The sequence below is a fragment of the Dendrobates tinctorius genome, unplaced genomic scaffold (assembly GCF_039654945.1).
Source record: "Dendrobates tinctorius isolate UK_male_01 unplaced genomic scaffold, ASM3965494v1 ptg000087l, whole genome shotgun sequence".
Lineage (NCBI taxonomy): Eukaryota > Metazoa > Chordata > Amphibia > Anura > Dendrobatidae > Dendrobates > Dendrobates tinctorius.
The window spans coordinates 1,559,268-1,585,621 of NW_027361755.1; the positions used below are offsets into that span (position 1 = coordinate 1,559,268).

General features: G+C 44.0%; 1 long non-coding RNA gene across 1 annotated transcript in view; it reads right to left on the reverse strand.

Annotated features, from left to right (window-relative positions):
* The window catches only part of LOC141098145 (uncharacterized), a 93,481-nt gene extending 81,141 nt beyond the window's left edge, over positions 1-12,340 (reverse strand). Inside the window, exons 1-2 of the long non-coding RNA XR_012234159.1 lie at positions 12,152-12,340; positions 1,206-1,331 (exon numbers count right to left, since the gene is read on the reverse strand). This is a non-coding gene — a long non-coding RNA (uncharacterized lncRNA). The remainder of the gene's footprint in view (positions 1-1,205; positions 1,332-12,151) is intronic.
* Between the last annotated feature and the right edge of the window lie 14,014 nt (positions 12,341-26,354).

The window sequence follows — 26,354 nt, forward strand, 5'->3', positions numbered from 1 at the left end:
TTCTCAATTGGATTCAGGTCTGGACTTTGACTTGGCCATTCTAACACCTGGATATGTTTACTTGTGAACCACTCCATTGTATATTTTGTTTTGTTTGGGGTCATTGTCTTGTTGGAAGACAAATCTTCATCCCAGTCTCAGGTCTTTTGCAGACTCCCAACGAGTTTTCTTCAAGAATGGTCCTGTATTTGGCTCCATCCATCTTCCCATCAATTTTAACCATCCTCCCTGTCCCTGCTGAAGAAAAGCAGGCCCAAACCATGATGCTGGGACCACCATGTTTGACAGTGAGGATGGTGTGTTCAGGGTGATGAGCTGTGTTGCCTTTACGCCAAACATATCATTTGGCATTGTTTTCCAAAAAGTTTGATTTTGGTTTCATCTGACCAGAGCACCTTCTTACACATGTTTGGTGTGTCTCCCAGGTGGCTTGTTGCAAATTTGAAACAACACTTTTTATGGATGTCTTTAAGTAATGGCTTTCTTCTTGCCACTCTTCCATAAAGGCCAGATTTGTGCAGTGTACGACTGATTGTTGTCCTATGGACAGACTGTCCCACCTCAGCTGTAGATCTCTGCCGTTCATCCAAAGTGATCATGGGCCTCTTGGCTGCATCTCTGGTCAGTTTTCTCCTTGAGATGAAAGTTTAGAGGGACGGCCGGGTCTTGGTAAATTTGCAGTGGTATGATACTCCTTCCATTTTAATATAATCGCTTGCACAGTGCTCCTTGGGATGTTTAAAGCTTTGGAAATCATTTTGTATCCAAATCCAGCTTTAAATTTCTCCACAACAGTATCACGGACCTGCCTGTTGTGTTCCTTGGTCTTCATGATGCTCTCTGTGCTTCAAAAAGAACCCTGAGCCTATCACGGAGCAGGTGCATTTATACGGAGACTTGATTACACACAGGTGGATTATATTTAGTCATTTAGGACAACATTGGATCATTCAGAGATCCACAATGAACTTCTGGAGTGAGCTTGCTGCACTGAAAGTAAAGGGACCGAATAATATTGCACGCCCCACTTTTCAGTTTTTGTATTTCTACAAAAATTTTAAATAACCAATAAATTTCATTCAACTTCACTATTGTGTCCCACTTGTTGATTGTTCACCAAAACAACTGCTTGGACCATTGCATTTTAATGGATTTATGAATAAAAAGAAAGAAAAAATTTTTTAACAGCATCCTGGATTGCTCACGTTATTGCTGGACTTTGCTTTGTCGTTGTTCACATTTGTATGGATGGACTCCTACATCCAGATCCAGGCACAAAGGAGTTAACCAGGTCAGCTGAGGTTCCAGGTGGTTCACAGGAGTGAGCTGGTCTACATTGTTGGATATATATGGTATATATATATTAAACCATATCAATATTTAGTAAAATAATTGGAGTGTTGAAATCATTAAAAATAACTCATACTATACATTCCAACCCTGGTTTTCAATCACTTTAATTAACCTGCCACTAAACTATACCATTTATAATTTATTGAGATTTATTTATTTGCTACCAATAGAAAACCACTTTGGTAAAAAACAACATCCTGGGCTTAAAAGGGAAAAAACAAACATTGGACCAATAGGTACTGAAATATCAAATGTCTTTGCAGAAATCTTGTTTCTTCGGATCTTCTTAGACCACAAATCTAAATATATCTCTGTTGCAAGGACGCACGGGGATTATTATAACCTCATCACCTCGCCTAAATACCACGGGGTGACTTCACAAGTTTCCCGGTTAGCAAAAGAACAGACTGTAAAGAGCAATCTTCCCTGCCCTTTATAACATTAACCCCTCGTTTCTCCAAAGCAATGGGTGAGGGGAGTGCAGGTGTCCATGGCTGAGTATAAGAGTCCCTTCATCCATTGCTGCAGCTCTTCATTTCAGGCAGAAGCATCAGCTGGGCTCAGTCTCAGTGCTCGATTGGACATCTTCAGTCTATGCACAAGACACAGACACTGTGGGAAAGTGAAATTCAAAATCATACTTGAAAAAGTTCCAAAGTCTTGGCAGAGCTAACTCAGTCCAAAGCAACAGTCCAAGATAGATTAACTTGTCCAAGATAACTCGGTTCTGGTGGCTTGTTTTTCCACCCCTTAGGCTGGTTTCACATTTGCGTTTTTTTTGCGCTGGAAAAAAACGCATACGTGCGCATGCGCTTTTTCCCCCTATATTTAACATGGGCGCGCATACGTGCGCATTGGCATGCGCACGTATGCGTTTTTCGTGCGCTGTGTTTTTTTGTGGTGTGCAATTTTATTTTCCAGACGCTACATGTTGCATTTTTTGGTCCGCCCAACCACTTCAAAAAAGCGTATGCGCACGTTTTGCGCTGAAAAAGGCCATTATGGCCTATGGATGCGCATACGTGTGCACTGGCATGCGCATGTATGCGTTTTTTTAGCGCTGCGTTTTTTTTTTTGGTGTCCACTATTTAGACAAGTTATAAAATTCTAAAGTCCAAAAAAAGTCTATATAAAGGAGGTGTCTGCCAACACTGTACCACAACTACAGTGACAGATTGGAGAGCAGACATTCAGCAACGAACCCATCTTCTATCAGCGTCAAGAATGTGAGTATTATTACATCGTATGCCTGTCCTTTTAAATTGTGTATGTACTAATTATTTTTATTATTTTTACATGCAGTATGTCTTCGGAATCAGAATATTCCCCATCACGGCAGGAATTGCGCAAGCAGACCGTGAGGTGATTATTTTCGTGCATCTGGTAAGTATATCTGCTGCTACTCCAAATCTCTTATGTTTTTTTTTTTAAGACATCGTCATCTTCTGCGGACGGGACTACTGAGGGCGAACAGCAGGAGCAGCGAAGCCAAGTCCCGGTGGTGATGCGGAATGTATGTATCAAATGATTTGTAATGTTCTTTATTTTATATCTTCTATATTTCATCTTTTCTGTATTTTTTTTGTAACTTTTTATTCAATTTAAATTTGATTATTCTAATGAATGTGTTTTGTCTAGGTTCCACAACGGGATGAAGACGTCTACCTGGATAATGAGCAGCTCATCAGCCTGGTCCAGGAGCGTGCCCCGTTGTGGGACAGCCGTGACCGGCCGTACAAGGACAATGTGGTGACCCGGCGGCTACGGAATGAGGTGATCGCAGCGTTGATGGATGGCTGGGACAGCGCCACTGCATCCTCCAAAAAGGCGTTTAGTAAGTATTTCCCTGCTCTGTATTGTGCCGCAGTGACTATTGTCCTTGATGTCACTGTTGGGTTTCGTGCTAGATATATTCTAGCAGGAAACCCAACAGTGTCATCGGGCTCTACAGTGACTGCTTTGAGTATTGTATTGCTGTATTGTGCCGCAGTGACTGTTGTCCTTGATGTCACTGTTGGGTTTCCTGCTAGATATATTCTAGCAGGAAACCCAACAGTGTCATCGGGCTCTACAGTGATTGCTTTGAGTATTGTATTGCTGTATTGTGCCGCAGTGACTGTTGTCCTTGATGTCACTGTTGGGTTTCGTGCTAGATATATTCTAGCAGGAAACCCAACAGTGTCATCGGGCTCTACAGTGACTGCTTTGAGTATTGTATTGCTGTATTGTGCCGCAGTGACTGTTGTCCTTGATGGCACTGTTGGGTTTAGTGATAGCATATGTCGTGCATCAAAAACACAAGTGACATGTTGTTGTTTTTTTTTCCAACAGTGGACAAAGTCCGATCACGTTGGGGCTCGATCAAGGACCACTTCAACAGTGATGTTCGTGCTGAGGGCCAGGTTCGCAGTGGATCTGCGTCAAGGACAAGAACCCGATACCGTTACTATCACGCGTTGCAGTTCCTAAGACCTGTCCTTGCCACCAGAGGGTATGTATTATAATTTTTTTTTTTATTTTTAATCTGTGATTTTCTAATCCACAGCTGATGCTTCTTGTAAAGGCATGATAGTAATGATTTTCCTTTCTTCAACAGCACCTGGAGCAGCACCCTGCAACCTGGCCCTGGAGCGGTCCTTCATCGGACGTCCTCTGACCCGTCCCAGCCATCCGACAGCCAGGAGGCACCTTGCAGGTCAGTCACACAGACAGCTGGTGACCAGGAAGCTGGGCCATCAGGTGTTCCCCTGTCCCAGGTCTCTGCCACTGGTTACTACCCGCCAGCGGCAGAGGGCCTTGGACAGGAATATCTTGCCCGAGTTTATGCACTTGAGCGAGGCCTTTAATGCCAGCCTCAAGTCGCTGTCCGACAGAGTTGAAAGCGGTTTTGCACTCATGGAACGTGGTTTTAACTATTTTGAACACCGCTTCAATTCTGTCGAACAGCGCCTTGACCGTCTGGAGGCCGACCTCAACAGACCAGTGCACCATTTTTTTAGTAAGATTGAAAAGGGCATGGCAGAACACCTTAGTCCTGAGCAACAGCTGAATGTGCTTCAGGCCTGCAACAATGCTTTTGTGCAGGCTATGCAGCATAATCGGTACGGGCAGCAGTCAGTAGTGGCATTTCCACCTGTGCCACCATTGACTCGCTTCACCTCACTACCGACTTGTGCTGCATACCACTGCACGGACACCTCTATTCAAAGCCAGGACACCCACCGTTACACCACCACAAGTCTGAGTACAGCTGGTCAGTTCACCAACACCACCATGGCAAGCGCTGCTCTTGTCTGGAGCACCACCGCCACCCCCATGCATGCTTGGAGCACAGCCACCACTCCGCAAATGTGGAACAGCCCTGCCGCTACAACAACATGTAGTAGCCCTGCCACCACCACTCCACAAACTTGGACCATCACTGCCGCCACCAGTCCTCCTGCAAGGACGAGCACTGCCACCGCCACCACAGAGCATCAGCAGCAGCCACCACAGCAGCAGCCACAGCAGCAGCAGCCACAGCAGCAGCAGCCACAGCAGCAGCAGCCACAGCTGCAGACGGGGGACCTACATTCTATATTTGCCCCAAGTACAAGGCGACATCATTCAAGGCGGGCATTGGGCCCAAGTAGGTCCAGGCAGTCAAGTTTGTGGATACAAGCACTTTGTACCAATGTCCCTGAACCTCTTTCATCTCAAACTGTTTCTACTGCAAGTCCCATAACTGGACTCCCTTCCCCCACAAGTTTTTTGGCCCCTTCCCCTAGAACACCTTCTTCAACAGTTAGTTCTGCATCTTCCCTGCACACCCCCAACTTGCATCCATCTGCCCCAAACGCAGAAAAAAATAAAGTTTTTTTAAATATTTCTGTTTCAAAATAAATTTACAATTTCTGGTTCACCATAACAAAGTTTGATTAATGTTTTTTGCGCCGCTCACACACACTGCGCCGTACACACAATGCAACTTAAACTTTGCACGGTGTCATAAAAAGTGTTTGGAGGATTGGCTGTTTTTACCATCCTCATGTCACTTATTGTGATTCTAGGCAAGGTGATTCTAGGCAAGGGGGATTATTGATATACCTTGTAATTAAAAACATACTTGTGTGTTTAGAATCCACTAATGGGTAAAATACACGTCATATGTTAATATGTTACATAACAAGGCCTAGTATAAGTGTAAAATAAAAGGCCTTAAACGTACATTACATACCAAGGCCTAGTATAAGTGTAAAATAAACGTATGTTACATACCAAGGCCTTAAACGTATATTACATACCAAGGCCTAATATAAGTGTAAAATAAACGTATATTACATACCAAGGCCTAGTATAAGTGTAAAATAAACGTAATCTGTTAATATGTTACATACCAAGGCCTAGTATAATAACTAGCGTTTTACCAACTAGCACCTGGTTTCCAGAAACACAAACTGGTGAAACTCGGTGAAAAAAAAGGCGAGTTTCTTTCATTCAAAATGAATGAATCTCCAACTTGTTTTCCACTGGTTGGACAAGTTTTATTTTAAACTAATTTGGTTTCATGAAATCCGATCCAAACAAAGTCGCTCATTGTCATAATCAGAACTATTTATCAATCATATGCCCATGTTAATACACATATCATATTTAACCTGCAGCTTTGCTATATATTTAACGCAGACTAGCGATGCTGCATTTTAAATTGTGTATTTACCTGCGCAGGTGAATAAACATCATGAATTCACAGGTATACATGTGAAGTTTTTTATTTTATTGGAGTGTAAAAAACATAGTGCACTCGGTACTGGTATCAAATAAGGTTTTTTATTAACATAAACAAACGAACATTATTACACCATTTCATCTTGCCAGTGCACCCGTCCAACATCAGAAATAAAGTAGGCCGCAAATTGGTCCCTCATTTGGCCAACTTCAACGGATGACCTGAGAGGGTGCTGAGTGAATTCAGGCAATGGGTTAGGAGCATCATCGTCCAGTTCAAAGGTCGGGTGCTCTTTAGCGATCACAAAATTATGTAGAACCACACATGCCTTCACCACCTCATCGACCGTTTGAAGTTTAAGATTTATGGCTGTGCCGAGAATTCGCCATCTTGAGACAAGAATCCCAAAAGCACACTCGACAGTTCTTCTGGCCCTGGTCAGCCTGTAATTAAATATTTTTTTGGTGTGGTCCAAGTCCCGGCTGGAGTAGGGTTTCAGTAAGTTTGCACACATTTGAAAAGCCTCATCCCCAACCATTACAAAGGGCAGTGGCGGAGCTTCGGTGTGAGGAAGAGGCCGTGGCATAGGGAAATTAAATTGGTTGCCATACAACCTCCGGCCCATGTCTGAGTTTTTAAAAGCCTGTGAGTCATTACCACGGCCAATTGCTCCAATGTCCACTGCTACAAACATACATCCGGCATCCGCAATGGCCATGAGTACTATTGAAAAGTACTTTTTGTAATTATAGTACTCAGATCCTGTTCTTTTGGGTTTGATGATCCATATGTGTTTACCATCAACAGCTCCCAAACAGTTGGGGAAATTGCATACTGTCCAGAATTTGTCAGCAATTTCCATCCACTTTTCAGCAGTGGGCAGGGAGGGGCATAAATTCTGGACAAAGAACATTCCAGAGAGCCCGGCAGGTGTCCGCAACAATTCCAGACAAGGTAGAGATTCCAATACGGTACTGGAAGTGTAGTGAAGATAGGGTTTCTCCAGTCGCCAGAAATCTGTGAACAGAGAAAGAAGTAAAAGTAATATTTCTGTATATTATTTTGTAAAACTATAAAATAAAATATTATTACATTCACGAAAACTAATTACCCAAGGTTTTGAATACTAAATTTAAAAAAAACCCATCAGACCGCACCCCTTGGTTTTTAAATATTATGTATCGTAATGTCACCAGTAGCCGTTCCTCAGGAGGAATCGCACAACGGAGCTGTGTGTCCTGTCTCCGGATGGATTGTTGGACACGAGCAAGCAAATCCCTGAAGCTTTCTTGGGACATCCGGATATAATCTGTAAATTTCTCTGGGTTTGCCTGTAGCTCACTGTAGAGGGTGTGGTATGCCCCACGGCTCTCCCGGAGTTCAACAATCGGATGTATCCACATACGCCGCCGCTGCCGTCTTCGCAGCCTCTCTCTCTTCCTTTGTTCATGGCAAGCAACTGCATACGCCTGAGCCATCGCGATGTCCAAATCCAAGTTGAAGTGAAAACTCTTCCAGCGCAGATCCATGTTGACACGAGAAGAATCAAGCAAATCTGAAGAATACTGTAGACAGGGTCTATATATTAACATACCACACCGACATTGACGTCCCATTGGTCTTGTGTGTTGTTGAATGTTTTTTTGTTTTTTTTTGGGTGTGGACCAAAAATGTGTAAAAAAAAAAAAACGCAAACGCATACAAATGCATAAAAACGCGTTTTTTTCCTGCATGCGCATAAAAATGCTTGAAAAAAACGCAGCGTTTGTATGCGCTTTTTCTATGCATTTTTTTGCACTAAAAACGCGCTGCAAAAAAAAAGCAAGTGTGAAATTAGCCTTAATCAAATGAATATAACAAAATCACTGTAGGTTTGATGGTCCAAATTAACTTTGCCCAGAACGATTTTTGAAATTTTCTACTGTAGCAAATATTTATATTCTAGATAATATGTATGGACTTATACATACTGAAATAAATCATAACTCCAGAATATCAAACACATCAAATTCATGTCAATCACATTTGCATAATAATGATGATCATAATTACCAGTACAATCATGTTAATTGAGATCACAAAATAATGTTACTACTAATCAGAATCAGCACAATTACATGTTTCTATATTTTTTAAGGAAAACAGAACCCAAGCCAATATGCTATTAACCCAATTCTAGCAAATTATTATTTTTACATCATAACATACACATTACATCAACACACTGTCCCTGGCTTCACCTAATGCATTAATTCAGTAAGCAGGAGAGATTCTTATTTACATATAAACAAAAACATACTTTGGGTAACCACACAATTGTATTGCATGCTAATACTCTATACAGGTGTAGGTGCAAAGCTATACCAAGAATAAAAGACCAACATTAACGAACATTCACTGAAATCAATTCTTTAATGAACACTACCGTTCAAAAATTTGGGGTCACCCAGACAATTTTGTGTTTTCCATGAAAACTCATACTTTTATTAATCAAATGAATTTAAAATCTAGTCAAGACACTGACAAGATTCGAAAAAAAGATTTTTATTTGAAATAATAATTTTCTCCTTCAAACTTTGCTTTCGTCAAAGAATGCTCCCTTTGCAGCAATTACAGTATTGCAGACCTTTGGCATTCTAGCAGTTAATTTGCTGAGGTAATCTGGAGAAATTTCACCCCATTATTCCAGAAGCCTCTCCCACAAGTTGCTTTGGCTTGATGGGCATTTTTTGCGTACCATATGGTCAAGCTGCTTTCACAACAGCTCAATGGGGTTGAGATCTAGTGACTGCGCTGGCCACTCCATTACAGATAGAATACCAGCTGCCTGCTTCTTCCCTAAATAGTTCTTGCATAATTTGGAGGTGTGCTTTGGGTCATTGTCCTGTTGTAGGATGAAATTGGCTCCAATCAAGTGCTGTCCACAGGGTATGGCATGGCATTGCAAAATAGTGATAGCCTTCCTGTCATGGTTTATTCAGGATTCTGGACAGATGGTGCAGGGGTTAATAGGGAGAGCCTCTCTTTGGGGCCAGGGAGGGTTTTTATAGCTGCAGGTGAGCACCCCTCCCTGTCGTTTATACTCCTAACTTGAGCATGGCCGACCCTGTATCGCTAGTGCCTCTTGTCTGTTCTGGACTTGGATTACGTCTCTAGGTTTCTGATTTGGCACTGTACTGCTTGACCCGTGTTTGACCCTCTGCTTCTCCTGACTACTCTCTTGCATTTTGATTCTCTACTGCGTTGCCCGACCCGTGTCTGACCCTCGGCTTCACCTGACTATCCTCTGACATTCTGATTCTGTACTGCGTTGCTCGATCTGTGTATGACCCCCCTGTTTCGTCTGACTACTGCCACGGTTCAACCCCTGTGTAGCAGAGTCCCCTGCTTGCACCGCTGAGTCCCGGAGGTAAGCTCCGCCCCCTCCTCTGACGTGCGGTCACATGGTGGAAGGTCCTGCGGGCAATGAGCGCCTCTCCGTCGCTCCTCCCCTCCCGCAGGTCCTAGGTCCGGTTTTCTGACATCAGATGTTGCGCCCATGCCCGGCCACCGAGAGTAATCAGCCCCCTGTGTCTCATCACGTGCACAGGGTCCGCTGACGCTTGCCGGTCACGCCACTCCTGACAACTATAACGGTGACCGTGACACTTCCTTATTCAAAATCCCTTTTACCTTGTACAAATCTCCCACTTTACCAGCACCAAAGCAACTCCATACCTTCACATTACCTCCACCATGCTTGATAGATGGCATCAGGCACTTTTCCAGCATCTTTTCAGCTGTTCTGCATCTCACAAATGTTGTTCTGTGTGATCCAAATACCTCAAACTTGGGTTTGTCTGTCCTTAACACTTTTTTCTAATCTTCCTCTGTCCAATGCCTGTGTTTTTTTGCATATATTAATCAATTCCTTTTATTAGAGAGTCTCAGATATGGCTTTTTCTTTGCGACTCTGCCCTGAAGGCCAGTATCCCTGAGTCGCCTCTTCACTGTAGACGTTGACACTGGCGATTTGCGTGTACTATTTAATGAAGATGCCAGTTGAGGACCTGTGAGGCGTCAATTTCTCAAACTACAGACGCTAATGTACTTGTCTTGTTGCTCAGTTGTGCAGAGGGGCCTCCCACTTCTCTTTCTACTCTGGTTAGAGCCTGTTTGTGCTGTCCTCTGAAGGGAGTAGTACACACCGTTGTAGGAAATCTTCAGTTTCTTGGCAATTTCTCGCATGGAATAGCCTTCATTTCTAAGAACAAGAATAGACTGTCGAGTTTCACAGGAAAGTTCTTTTTTTCTGGCCATTTTGAGAGTTTAATGAAACCAACAAATGTAATGCTCCAGATTCTCAACTAGCTCAAAGGAAGGTCAGGTTTATAGCTTCTCTAATCAGCCAAACTGTTTTCAGCTGTGCTAACATACTTGCACAAGGGTTTTCAAGGGTATTATAACCATCCATTAGCTTTCTTACCCAGTTAGCAAACACAAAGTACCATAGGAACACTGGAGTGATGGTTGTTGTAAATGGGCCTCTATACACCTGAAAATATTGCATTACAAACCAGATGTTTGCATCTAAAATAGTCATTTACCACATTAACAATGTATAGAGTGTATTTCTGAATCATTAAATGTCAGCTTCATTGGAAAAAAACTTTTTGTTAGAAATGTCCTTTTTTTTTTTTTTTTTTAAGTGACCCTAAACTTTTGAATGGTAGTGTATATGTTCTTCAAAACCCAATTTGCACGGGAGCTCCCAAAAAAAATAAAAATGTTAAAAACTCAAAAATAAAAGTCATAAAATATCATCTAAATTTAGGTAGATAATATTTAGTACTGCATAAATTAACTATTTACTATGCACTGTATTTACATAGTAATTAAATGGCCAAAGGTTTCTTCGTTCACTCCTGCAAACAAGCAAAATGTTAATTACACATCCCACGCCCCAATCCAACATTTAGTGGACTGAAAAGATAAAACAGTTCCTTTTAAAAACCAAGAATGCTGAACATAGTACAAACAAAATTGAAAGAATGACCTCATAAATAAAAATACCAAATAAAAAATAAAAATACCATGTGGATTTTTTTCTTTGGCTGTGAGCCAATTTTAATAAAGGATATCCATGACAAATATACAAAGCACATACAGTGCCAAAAACATGTAGTACAAATAAGTTATCTATTTCTTTAGTCAACCCCCAGTATATTATCAGTCATCTACCTCTAGTTCAGTCTTAAATTAATTGTCTGTAATGTCACTCCCTCTTTTCCTTGTATGTTTCTCTCACATGGCTCCCACCTACAGAATCATCTTACATCTGTTGTGGTCTTTTGCCTTTTAAAAACATCAAGGTCTATTACAAACCCTTAAGTGAGAAATGCACATTTATGCATCACCTGTGATGGTCAACGTGTGGCTGGACACACCGCCTCCAGTAGGGCGAATTTCTATGGCACACGTGACCCTGGATACACCGCCTCCAGTAGGGCAAATTTAAATAATATAACATGCAGCCGGATACACCGCCTCCAGCAGGCGAATTTCAGTATTACACGTGAATCTGGATACGCCGCCTCCAGCAGGGTGAATTTAAATAATAAAGGGAAACACCAGGGAAACCGATACAATGGAGGGCCCTGCGATAGGGAACGGGGACGTGGAGACCTCCTACACTCCCCTGAGTCAGTGTCTCTACTCTACTGACGGTCCCTAAGCGGGTTCCGCACCCGGCGACGAGCAGGATACCTAAAAATCCCTAGCTCGCCCTGCACCTAGCCCTTTCTAGTGAATTGACCTGAAACTAATCCCACCACTGCACTAAAACACACATAAGGGAAGTCACAAACAGGGATAACACCACTTAGCTTTGCTCTGTTGCTATTGCTCCCAGCAACAGAGTCAACCACCAGAATGCAGCTTTCCTCTTAAATAGCTGCTCCTACACCAAGCATTGTCAGAGATGCAAGGAACCCTTCTCTGAAATTCCTTTCTTCACCAGACTTTACACCAGAGCTCCCCTGAGCTGCAAGGAACTCCACTCAATAGCTCCTTCCTTCACCAGACTTGGTTGGAAAATATTAGCGACTTTACCTGCAGCGGCTCTACACGCCTCAGTGAGTGCCTTCAACTCTGCCTCTTGCGCCGACATGTGAGGAGAGAGTGGTTCCGCTCGTATTACCTCATGTGAGGATACTACTGCATATCCAGTGCAGAATCGTCCATCCTGGTGGTATCTGGAGCCATCTGCAAAAAAGAAACTCAAAGTCTGTATTAGGAACAGGTTTTTCATCAATGTATGCAAACCCAACTGTCTCCTGACTCATCAGTTCTATACAGACATGTTCATGCGTCATGTAAAAGTATCCTTCCTCTCTCGCTAATACGGTCACCAATTCCCCCTTTTCTGAATCCACAGGCAGGAGGGTGGCTGGATTCAGAACGTTACATCTTTTGAGGGTGACATACTCAGGAATTAGTAGAGCAGACTCAAGTCGGAGCTGTCTGGCCATAGACAGATGTTTTGGTTGAACTTGTACGAGTATGGCATGGATGTCATGTGGGGAATAGATTGTCAAAAGAAACGTCAGGTCCCGGGTCTGATGTCAAGCAGTCATAAAGTGGTTGGAATATTTGTGAAGCGGACCTTATCCAAGGCCTACTGTAGGTCACTAAACCTAGGAAAGTGCATAGATGCTGATGTGACCTGGGTAGAGGGAGATTTTGAATTGCCTGTTTCCTGTCAGGTGTCTGGTACCTTCGGCAATATAATGTCCCAACAAATGTCACCTTTTGTTTGTAATACTGTAATTTGTCACGTGAGGCCTTGCAACCCTTAGGGTCATCCACGTACTGTAATAGTACAATCAGCGGATGAGGTGATTGCCACTACTCAAGGATCCCTGCCATTGCTGCTGAATAGATGGCAGGGGATTTCTTTCCCCCTTTGTGGGAGGACTGTCCAACAATATTGTTCACCTTTATGAGTAAAGGAAAAAGATACTGACAGTCAGGGTGCAGGGGTTCAGAGAAAAATGCACCTGCTAAATCAATGACTGTGAAACATTTTGACATTACTGGGATCTGTGACAGTATTGTGTGTGAGTTAGGGACGATTGAGGTCACACTCACTGTATCATCATTAATAGCCCTTATGTCATGAACCTTTCTGTAAGTGTCAGCAAACCCTTGAGTCTTTTTTTTCCTAATGGGATACAAAGTGGTGTCGCAGGGGGAAGATCTTTGCAGTCCAGGGGGGGATTCTTTGCACCAGAACCCCTGCCTTAACATACTCTCTAATATCTCTGCTCGGGGCAATTGATTTGGCTAGGCTCAAGGGGTATTGCTTAAAACAAGGAGGAGTGGTTCCTTTTTTTTTTTTCAATTTAATCATGAGAGGGGGAATGGGCAACCGACCCACATCATTTTTCCCCCTTGCCCAAACAGTGTCTGGCACCTGTCCCATTTCTTCATCCTCAGGCATTTTGGTGTCAGGTGTTAGTTTCACCGCTTTTGTCATATACACCATTGCCGCAATCTTACACAAATGTTTATCTGAGAGGGGACTTGTGACTGTAATACCCTCAGGAGAGTACTGTATGATGGCCTGGATCGCACTCAGCACATCTGCTCCCAGTAAATTCATAGGGGTATTGTCACTAACAATAAGTTTTGTAAGTACCACAATTCCAGCACCTCACTGTTTCTATGTCCTTAGGTCCCTTATTACGTCTCCACTTTTTTCCTTGTGCTCCAGCATACATGACAGGTTGTCTTATTGTCCTTGTTTGCTCAACTTCTTTAGCTACCTTAAGGAGGTCTTTTCGGATCTACATATCTCCATTCAGGTCTGGCTGTCTGTACTGCGTCTCGTAAGTCTTTGTTCATACCGTCAATGAATGCATTCACCAGTATTCTAACATCAAGTGGGTTTATGCCAATGTACCCCATGTCTGCCCATTTCAGCTGTAACCGTCCAAAGTACATCTCTACCCTCTCTCCTTTTTGCTGTGTCACATTAGTCAGGAGTACAGACTGCTCTGATTGTTCCATTGTAGCCCACTGTTTTAGTGACTCACAGTACGTCTCCCCAGACCATGCAGATTTATCATCCATGCCCCAAGCCTGATTCTTTGTCACATCTGTGTGTGTCTTAATTATATGTCTTAGTGCGTCACCTGCCTTTAAACTCACCAACCTCTCTAGGTCTGCCCAGGTACACTTATATGTCTGCTGTATTTCCTTTATGAGTCTGTAAAACGGGAATGATTGGTCCTCAGGGTCAGGCAACTGCTTCAACAAAGCTAGCTGGTCAGAGGGGCTCCAGGGATAATACACCTGCATCTTTCTTATTCTAGTCGCACTTCTAGGTCCTGATGGGGTTGGTCGTCTAATGTCTACTGTCAGCTTACTCCTCGAAGGTCAATGTCCCCACTATCCACACTATTATGTCAGCTTCTTATGATCTTGTCTGGATAGGATTTAGTGCAATTCGCTTAGGTCAGTAGCACAGGTCACACAAGTAGCTATTCAGTCTGGGTTTGTCTGAGTCTGATCACAGTGTTTACAAGTCCATCTGTTTTGTCTGGGTCTCTGGTTACACTTTGTCAATCAAAACATTCATAATACACCTTCCATACTGCTGCACATTCTCAAACATCATTTATTCACTTGCTATTTTCTTCCCTCGTCTGTGCCTTTTTGTACATCCAAACATTCACACTCTGGTGTTTTTGCCTTTTTCAGTATTGGTCCAACCTGTTTCCTGTTTCACTGCTTCCTTTCTTCTCTGTCTTTTACAATTTGCACAGCTGTCTTGGATCCCATTGGGGGCACATACTGTACACAGAAAAAGTTGCCATGGCTTCAACCTTTTTCTACCGACAGCTCACCTTTATTCTGAAATGCCCCTCTAGTGTGCCTAACCATATCTACGGGTGGCCACATGTAGCAAGTCATAGCGAGCCTGCCAAGGTGTAGCGGGAAGGCTCCTTGCCTCTCACCCAGTAGACCTACAGGATGTAACGAGAAGGCTCTCTGCCTCTCACCCGTTAGATCAGCTGGCTAGAATAGGAACAGGCCTGTATCCTTCCAGCCCAGCTCCATGGATTGTTGTGGGAAGGCTACTTCAACTTTAGACAGCTCACCTTTATTCTGAAATGCCCCTCTAGTGTGCCTAACCATATCTACGGGCGGCCACACGTAGCAAGTCAGAGCGAGCCTGCCAAGGTATATCCAGAGGGCTCCTTGCCCTCGCCTCTCACCCACAACAAAAAAACCCACTGACTAAAGTAAGAAGGCCCAGGTGTGATAGGCCTCTGACCTACTTTATCAGCCATACAGTCGGCTACCTCCTTTGTTGATCCACAATTTGCTATACAAATCAATCACACAACTAGAAGCAGGTTCAAAACACATTAATGACCAAACAATCACTTACAATGACCAAACAATCACTTACAATTTCTTTCTAAATTAGGCACCATATTTTACTTTCAATCTTCCAACTTACAAAATTTCATTCCACTTCAATTAAGTACTGTTGCTTTAAAATGCACAAATCTTTCAGCGCGTACCTTACGGATAGAATTACAGAGAATTTTGAGCACAGCTCACACTCAGCAGAGATAAGAGCGAAGGGAGAAGAAAAACTGCGCAGCTGCATCATTCCCCCCTCCCATCAGAATATGCGTCCTTCACAGAATTCCGTAGTTCTTTAGACTTATCAAAATCAATTTCTACAAAGAAACTCAAAATCACGGGATTTCACTGTAAGAGCAGATAACTGTATAATGAGATTAACTGAGTCTTGCCCTTTTTCTGGCCAAATGCATTCAGGAAACTTTACAATGTAATGCCACATATAACACGAGCTATATCATTACTCAATTCATTCAGTCTCAGATGTAGATTTGAAATATCTATAACGCATTTGTCCGGGATTCCACCACAACTAGAAAGGTAACAAATCTCTTGACACAAAAAATGATGTGTGATGATTCATTCATACGTGCTCATTCAGGGATTTTTTTATACTCAATTACTCATCTCTCATCTTATTCAGAGGTTCTCATAGACATATGTACAAGGATTCACACAGCCTGACTATCTTGCACTTTGGATTTGATTGACACTTTAACCTACAGCAGTGTCCACTGACACTCCGAGAACACCAAAGCCAACTTCTTAAACAACAAGAAACATTGAAAACCAGAGCAACCAAAAACCACAGCCTTATACAAATTTACTGCCAATCCAAAATAACCACTGCACAGAGTCTATCCCAGACTCTGTGCTACACAGTACACCAGTACACAGCCAGTTAGTATATTAGTATTTTGCCAGAACAGTTTAACAGATAATACAGATGACAATTATTATCTTATTACTCTATTATTCAACTCTCATACAGACATACTCACCACTCACTGGTGATGTGGGTTCTTTTGAACCGTGTTTGTACAGTCTTACCCAGAGATATGTAGACATCCTTAGAAAGGTTGCAGATGCAGAATCAATGTAAGAATAAATGTTCTCACCTGCTGCAGCCTGGATTCTGCATTTTCAACCTCCCAGGAAGCTCAAACATACGGATTCCGAATAGGCTGGTTTCCACGGTCCCCGTTGGGCATCAAAAACTGTCGTAGCTGTTTTTGTTCTGACCAAGCGTCAGCTGTGCCAGATCACCAGTGAGTCCGAATTACCAGGTTTTTTGCCCTTTCTGTTGCAAGCGCTTGGAGACAAAGAGACTTCAACACACAAGCCGTGGTCAAATCACTTTATCTGACGTACTGAAATACAAGGAATGTTTTATACCATTTACAACAATATGTGACTCTATGGAGCTCATTTGGCCCCCACCATCACCTCAGGGTCGTACCTTGTTTACAATATACCCAGAACATGTTGTTGAGAACAAATATGATAACAAGTATAGTTTCCTTGAAGACAGAGACTAGTAGTCTACATAAGAATAATACATAGCAATATTAGGCAAAAGGCATTTGAAGTCTTAAAGGAAACCATTAACCCTTCTATATCATGACCAATATCACCAACAGTGATTGCAACACCTGACACTCTTTTATAGGTAAGAGCCAGAGCAATCACACCTACTTCATAATTACGTGCACTAAACTAAAGTAACCAGAGTGCAATGACCCTAACGGCCACCAGGGGCAAAACTATCATTAAGCACACAGCTTAAGGAAAAAAAAAGGTTACCAGAGCTTTTATCTGTCATAATCCAACCTGGATCATGACATCACCAAGACCAAACCCAATTCATCATATATCTCAGCCAGCACAAACATCATAGTATGCTCACAGGAATATTTCTCTTAAAAAAAAAACCTCTAGAACAAAAACAAACATCATTAGACATCAAAAAAGGCACCATTTTCAGGGATGTTCCACAACTTTTATCTAACATCTGCAATTTAATTAGTCTATGAGGGAATCATGGCAGGGGGTGTAGTATGCCATGATATTGGAGGAGTGTAAGGGGTGGTTACAGCAGGGGCTTTGTATGCCTCCATCAGGTGTCCCACCTCTATCTTTCCAACCCCTATCTCATTTGTCACTACCCTCTTGGCCCTGGCGATCTGCAATTTTCTTCTCCTCAGATCTTCCCATCTCCTCAACAGGTCACTTGTAGAGATCCCATCTATCTCCTGGAAAGGAACTCCACTAGCTTTCAGGTCACAAAACAACTCCTTCCTGCTCTTTCTAATTTGAGTATCATCTTTTCTCCTTTCTTGATTTCCTCTCTACTGTACTATTTCTTGACACTTTCTCTAGAGCAGATAACTGTGAGATTAAATTGCATGCTGTGTAGACAGTAGTATAATTTCCCATAAGTGCACTGAACATAGTGAACAATGAGGCTTTGTAAGCATCTGTGGCACCTTCTATGAACTTATTCTTCATTAATACTGTCAATATTGCAGCATCTGGTCCCTTCCATTCCTCAATAACAGCAAAGTGATCATTCAGATCTGGCAAAGGATAACGAGTTATACCATCTATGCATGCGATTTCTCTCAATCTCTGAACTCCATCTGCAAGAGACTCCCATCATGTTTGTGGTATTAATTCAATAGGAGAGTCATACACTTATGCCACAGAATCCCTCACCAAATGCAGCAAAGAGAAATTCTCTGCAGTGTCCCTTGTAAGTCTCATTTTTAGACGTACCATAGGATCAATACAAGTACTCCCAATGCCTATGCCCTCGAGACGGTTCAAATTTATTGTATCAGCTCCCTGATCCCATAATCTGAGAATCCATGCTAACAAATGTTCTCCTACTTGCTGGCTGTACCTGGTAGCTAATTCTGATAATTCTGCTGCGGTATAATTCCTAGATTCCTCTGTCATGGTGGCTTCTGCTCCCAACAGCTGCATTTCCTGCATGTATCCTACCTCCACTATCCTGTGTGACTTCTCTCTTATTCTTATTAATATTGGTCTGGCATGCCTTTCTACCTCATCTATCTCACTGTCAGAGCCATCCCATTCTAGCAAATTTGACCATTTCCCATGTGCAATCATGGTTTTAATCTGTGCAGTACGAATATCTGTCACTGGCTGCCGTCTCATCCTGCGCCTATTCTTATTCACATTTTTCATTACATAAGCTTCAACATTCCTTTGCATATCATCATGCTGTTTCATTTGGTCTCTCAAGGCTGATTGCAAGCTAATCCTTTGCTCTATAGCTGTATGCAGCTCTAAATGCAAGTTATCAATCTCCTCCTGCAAACTTTGAAGTGCCTGGACACAGACCCAGCCAACGGCTGCTGCTGATTTCTGCTCTTTTGCATCATACCTTGAGAGAGAAAATTTGGCAGCAACATCCTAGGGATTTGATATACTTATTACATTCCTGTGCCATTGGGGAGCATTTTCCTGATAACACCCATTCTGACAAGGGTCTGACACTGCTGCTCTCAACTGCTTACCTATTCTTAACAATCATTCAATTTTGCAAACATTTTTAATTAAAATAATCCCACTTCTGACACAAATTTGTACTGTAACGGATTCAAATAGATTGTAATGAATAAGAAACTGCTCACACAAGAATTGAATTTACTTAAATTTATTTACTTAATAAATGAAAAGATTAAATAATAAACAGTGTAAACAATAAATGCATATGAAGCAGAAAACAAGCATTACATACATTGCATTATTAAGGGAGAAAATCCTTCAATCTGCGTCCATCCCTCTCATCTCTGTATCGTCTCTGTCACATCTCCCCTCTGCCTTCTGCGTGTCTCCCCCCTCCCTGTATATCTGTGTGCATTTTTATGTGTATAAACTTCTTTGATGTCAAGGTATGTGTACTGGACACCGAAACTGCCTCCAATTAGGGTAAACATCTCCTGGGAAAGCTTTATAAAACTAACTCTCATCTTTGGGTGTCAAAGGTCATTTTATTAGAAGATGAATGTAAATGACCTGGTCATTTGCATTACTTTGTTTGGAAGATAGTGTTAAGATAATAAAAACCAGTTATTTGCTCTCTTTGGACTGTTTGAACAAGTTTCAATGATCTGACCTTCAGGAAGGTTTAGCAGAAGGATGGAGATACAGTGTGTGTGTATATATATATATATATATATATATATATATATATATATATTAAATCATATCAATATTTAGTAAAATAATTAACGAGTGTTGAAACCATTAAAAATAACTCATACTATACACCCATACAGGAGCTCAAAGTGGGAGAACCCTGTTGAGGCAAGTGGAACCTCCCAGTAGGCAAATAACAGGTGTGTGTGGGAGGTTTTGCTTCCAGTCTGTCCCGTGGGAGTCGACCAACATCTTATGCATCTGCTTTAAGGTGCCATTGAACTGCTTGCATAGGCCATGAGTCTGTGTGTGGTATTTGCTGGCCACCACATGTTGCACATGTATTTGATTACAGAGTGACTCCATCAGCTGTGATATAAACTGGGTCCCTCGGTCGATGAGCATTTCCTGGGAAAACCTCACTCGGGAGAAAATATCCAGTAAGGCGTAGCCATCTTGTCGGCCCGAATGGATGACAACGCTATCTCTTCCTGGTACCGGGTGGCATAATCTACTACCATCAGTATGAAGTATTTCCCGGAGCGGCTGGAAATGGACATCGGTCCAATGAGTTCCACAGATACTGTCTTGAAAGGCTCTTCAATGATGGGCAGAGTTACCAGTGGGGCTTTTTGGCGCGGCCCCGCCTTACCCACCCTCTGACAGGTGTCACACGAACGGCAGTAGGCAGACACATCAACCACCATTTTAGGCCAGTAGAAATGCTGGGCTAGCCTGGCCTTGGTTTTAGCGATCCCTAGTTGTCCGGCCATCGGAATCTCATGTGCGATCTGCAACAATTCTGCCCTGAACAGATAGGGTATCACTAATTGTTGGTCCCTGGGCCATGCCTCTGGTGACCGCTGCTGGACCGTTACCTGGTACAGACGTCAGTGGTCCCAGACCATGCGCTCGCAGTCTGACTCCATAGGAGGCTGTGCCACCTGCTCCTTAAGAGCTTTCAGGCTATTGTCAGCTTCTAACACCGTCTGAAACCCCTGACTAATTAAGAAAATAAATGACGCGCACTCTGTTGGAATGTTAAGTGCAGGCTGAACCTGGACCGGGTGCAGGCTGAACCTGGACCGGGTGCAGGCTGAACCTGGACCGGGTGCAGGCTGAACCTGGACCAGGTCCAGAAATCATAACAAAGAGAAGCAACAGCTGCACTCAAAGTATTTGCTTTTGCAAAATTGCTTAAATTTATTCAAAGTTCACCACAGGAAAAGACAAGTAAGAAGATAATGAGGTAACATTTCGACCTTGCTCTGGGTCTTTATCAAGCCTCACTCTAATAGAGAAAATAACCAAGAGGCTGTATCAAAAGGCATAGAAAACAGAAGTCCCAGCCGGGGCTATAACTCGTATGGGGATGGCGCCATCTGTGAGGTTTGATAAAGACCCGGAGCAGGGTCAAAACGTAACCTCATTATCTTGTTACTTGTCTTTTCCTGTAGTGAACTTTGAATAAATGAAACCATTGACTAGACATGGCTAGAATAGACAAAACTGTCATGTCTTCTGTCAGTTCCTTGGGACCTTTCTCCTTGCCTCCATCTGACTTGGCAGCCACTTGGTCTGAGTTGGGATAGCCGCTGTACCTCTTTGAGGTTACTTGGGCTCTGGCGCTCCCACTCCTGGTGACAGCGTCCACGATCGCTGCGACCGTGGGTAGTGCCCACTTCCCCTCAGTTCTCGACCTAGTCGCCAGATCAAGCATACTAACCTAGCCTTCTGACATCCCGGATGCGGGGAACTCCTGCCCTGGGGCCTTTCATGTTGGCTCCATGTCTCCTGTGACACCCCCAATCTCCAGGGTCTGTTCCTCTCCCTGCAACAGTTCTGAACTCAGCAGTCTGGATTTATCCAAGGGCCCTCTGCACTTCCCATGGCAGGCCACTTGCAACTCTGAGTATCCCCCACAGCTCCATGTCCCCTGTCTCTCCCACTAAAGGACAATAGATCCCAGAACACCTAAGGGCATTTTCACATCTCTTGCCTGTCACATCTGCTGGCCCTGTGCATGTATTTTCAGTGTATGGGAAAGTTTCAGATTTCGCTTCCCCTTCCACAGCAGGAGGCACATTCCATACTATCAACATCAATGGCATTAGTAGTGGACATTTCAAGACAGTCTATGGGAGCCGAACTTGGGGGTTCAGTGGCCACATACTAGGACACTATCTGCCCCAAATCGGTCCCAAGCAAAACATTGGCAGGAATATTTGCTGATACCCCCACCTCCCGCATTCCCCTCCCAGCACCCCAGTCCAAATACACCTTGCAATGGGCAGCGCCGGTTCGACGCCTCCAATCCCGGAGATGGAAAGGGTTTTTCTGGATACCAAATCCCGGGGTGACACCACCTCAGGCCATTTAAAAGTCATCTTGGCGCCAGTGTCCCGCAAGTCCCATGACCTCTGCGTGGCCGATGGTGATGGTTTGGTAATTACCAAGGGACCTGCCACCACCCCCTCCCACACACAAAACAGTGGATGGTTTCTGGGATGGGGCCTTATGGTGCTGGGGACACATGTGCCTTGAAGTGTCCTGGTTAGTTGCAATGATGACATCGACAGGGTTCCACCCCTGACCTGGAGAGGGGAGCAGAAAGGTGCACCCCCTGCATTCTAGGGGCCAGGGAAACAGGGGCAGGATTGGTCTTCCCCCTTTTCAGGTGCTGCTGGTGGCCCTCTTGGCCACAGGTGCCCTATTGTTGTAATCGTCTGCCAGGGCAGCTGTAGCAGAGGCAACCTTTGGTTTCTGGTCCTGGAGGAATTGCTGAAAGTCCACAGAGCAGTTCCACAAGAATTCTGTGACAAACAGCTCTTTAATCTTCTGGTGTGTGGTGAGCTCCAGACTCTTGGTCCAGTGCTTGGCAGCTCTCCTAAGGGACCGCATGTGGTCATCCCAGGTTTCCTTTGGGCCCCTCTGCAGGCTCCAGAACTTACTGTGGTAAGACTCCGGGGTGAGGTTGAACTGCTGGATCAGGGCCCGTTTGATGCTGTCGTAGTCCCGCTCTTCCCTGGAAGGTAAGTCCCCGAGAATTTCCAAGGACATACCCCTCAAATGGTTGGGTCAGGTACATAGCCCACTGCTCTGGAGCCAGATGGTGCTGGCAGGTCCGCTCAAAGGCCAACAGGAATGACTCCAGGTCTCTGTCCTTTTCTAACAACAGGAAGTCCTCAGAACGCACTTTGGAAGACTAGGTTTCCTGAGGTGCTGATGTGTACGATTGGGATTGGTGCTGAGCCACCTCTAGCTGGTGCTCACGTTCCGCAGCTTCATGGCGTTCTGTGGCCTTCTGCTCTGCAGCTTCACACTCTGCATCTTCAGGGCATAATTATGACATGGTGGGGATATCTAAGACATGGCTGGATGAGAGCCATGACTGGGCGGTTACTTTACAGGGCTATAGTCTGTTCAGAAATGACCGAATAAGCGAGGGGGAGGTGTGTGTTTATATGTAAAATCATCCTTAAAACCCATCCTGCGTAATAATATATAAGAATCTAATGAAAATGTAGAGTCCCTGTGGGTGGAGATAAGGGGAGGGGGAAAAATAATAAATTACTGATAGAGGTTTGTTATAAGGCTACTTTCACACATCAGGTTTTCGGCGTCAGGCGCGATCCGGCGTCGTGCCGGAATGCCGGATCCGGCAAATGTTTTGTAAAACCTGATGTGCCGGATCCGGTTTTCTGCCGGATCCGTCTTGTTCTTGACAGACAAAACCGGATCCGTCTCATCCGGTTCATCCGTTTTTCTATCCGTTTTTTCGACGGATTACGCCGGATCCGGTTTTTAAAATTGACCCTTGTGGCCCCTCAAGGCAGAGTACACTGGCAGGATGACAGAGTGTGAAAGATTTGTGCCCTAACCAAACTTGTGTACCTTCTGGACCAACAGTATATACCTTTGCCAACCAAAGTTGGCTATCTTGTCATGGTCTACTATTTTTAGCTTTAGGCCACAGGTGTGTACCTGGTTGTGTTTTATGCAAAGTATTTCACCTTTTAACAAAAGTTGTGTACATTGTTAGGAAATCACCAACAATAAACACAACTTTTTAGGTGAAATACTTTGCTTCAAACACAACCAGGAACACAACTGTGGCAAAAAACTAAAATTTACCCACAGTTATACCTGGTTTTGAATACCTTTTTACCTTTGAAATACCCTGTATTTAACCTTTTTTTTAAACATAGTTCGCTGCAGAAAGAAAAGACAGACAACCATTGTGAAACGATAATTTAACTTTTATTTAAAATTTTTTTTTTTTTTTGTAAAATGTTTTTAAAGTGCAAAAAACTTTTTTAATAAAGGTTTTAAACCCAATGGGCATTTTTATTAAAAAACACACATTACAAATCTGTGTATTGTGGGGTGGAAATACTGCTGGAGGGGCTGCGGGACACTTCGACACTGGGTGTGTGGAGAGAGGACTGGGATCGTGGTGGGGAAGGAACAGTTAGAGGTGAAGGTGTGGAAAAAACTACAGAATGGGTGGACATGTGGGAAGCAGAAGAGGTGGTGGGTGGTGGAGTGGAGGGTTGGGCAGGGACTGTAGGAGCAGATGATGTTGATGGAAAGTTGTATGGGGAAGGAGTTTGGTACCGGGAAGGAGTTTGGTACGGGGAAGGAGTTTGGTACGGGGCAGGTTGCTGGAAGTGGGGAGATGACTGGTACTGGGGAGGTTGCTGGTACTGGGGAGGTTGCTGGTACTGGGCAGGTTGCTGGTATGTAGTAGGAGGGGGGAGGATGAAAAGTGGCTGGAGGGGGTGCAGATGTAATAGGAGGGGGGGGATGGAAAGTGGCTGGAGGGGGTGCAGGTGGAGGAACTACAGTGGTGGGAGGTGGAGGTTGGGAGGTAACCTGCTGTAGAGCACCGTGGCACGAATGCATTACATGCATCTGCTGGGCAGGAGAGAGCGTTTCCATGCGCTCCACAACAGACCTGAAAAAGGTGTGGTTTGGCGAAGATCTTGCTTCTGAATGCATGGTTTGCAGAAGTGTCTTCACCTCCAGAATGCTGGAGTTGATCTGCTGAAAGCCTGCGGAGATTTGCTCTGACAAGACTTTGAGACAGTTCTGGAAAGATGCATTCAGATGCAATAACTCTTGCGCATAACTCTTTTCCTGACCCCTCTGCCGCTGCCGCCCAGTACCCGCAGGTGTACTAGAGGCGGCAGGGGCAGAAGGGTGGGGTAAAGGGAAAGCGATCTCCTCACCAGCAGCTTCATGTAATGTAGGCGGCCACGATGCTCCTGTGCTGGTGGATGGGACAGATGGGTCGAATGTGTGGGAAGGCAGGGAAGGTGCAGATGTACCGGGGCGGTCGAAGTGTCCCTCGGTGCCGGTCTCCTCAGGGATCGCCTCAGAAGGGTCCAATCGTGCAGGCTCCCGAGTGCTGCTCACCGTGCTGTGGAATAAAGAGAAAAAAAAACAATTAAAATACTGACATGGTATGGCCCTGGCTGAAAAAAAAAAGTTACATCTTTTTCACATGTGGTGTGTAATATTTACCTTCTGGTGAGCATTGTTTCCCGGAGGAACGACAGGGCTTGTGCGTACTTGTACTTGCTCCTGCGTCCTCCAGATCCACTCGGGGCCCGCATCTCTTTATTGAACTCCTTCTTGAAACGATCCCTCACAGACCGCCACCGATTCACAATTCTGTTCCCTGAAACGAGAAAGGAGTGGTTAGTATACAACATCAGTGTTTCACAAACTCCAGTCCTCATGGTCCCCAGGGGTCATGTTTTCAGGATTTCAATAGTAAATAGAAATCCTGAACACATGATCCGTGGGGACCACGAGGACTGGAGTTCGGGAAACACTGGTTTACATCAAGCAACCGTTACTGTATATACTTACGCTCTTTAATCTGGTCCCGAGCTTCGAGGTCCTCCCAGCGGCCCACAAGGAGAGAACAGATTTCCTCCCAGAGTCGTCGGGTAATGATCAGGTCAGCGTGGCGGCGGTCAGCCATATTCCAGAGCGGCTCCCTTTCTCTGACGAGATCGATGAGGCGGTCCACATCAATCCCTCCATCCTCACCGTCAGAGTCGGGAGCACGCTGTGAAGGCTGTTAAAGAAAAAGACAAAAATAACATAATTAGCCTCCACAAAAGAAATGAAATAAAAAGTGCCAAAAAACAAAGCAAAAATATTTATACTTACACGCTGGTGACCTCCGCGTTGCTGTCGCCGACGACCCTGGGAGGCACTGCGAGGACCTCTTGGCCGAGCACCAGATTGGGAAGACTAGAGAAGAAAACAAAAAATGTTATGAGTTTGGATGTAGGCATTTGTTTGCTGTGTGTGGTCTGCAGAACATTGTTTTCTATGTGTTGTGTGTAGTGTGATGTTGTGTTTCTGCGTTTGATGCAAAAAACTTACGAATTGTGAGCCCACTCCAAGCGTCTGTCCACCCCTTCCTTCTTCTTCTGGGAGCTCCTCTTCATCTTGTGATTCCTGTTTTGAAATAAAAGGCAATGAATAGACATATATTACAGAGATGATGGATTTTGGAAATAAAAACTTACCGTCAAACGCTGACGATGCGAGGGAGGGCTCCCAGAAGAAGATGTGCTGTCCTGTTGATGGCCAGACTCCATGGCTGTGGGTATTGCTGCTGCCAGTGATGCCATTTCTGCTGCTGCTGCTGCATCTCTTTGGCGGCTGTTGAATAAAGAGAAACAAAGGG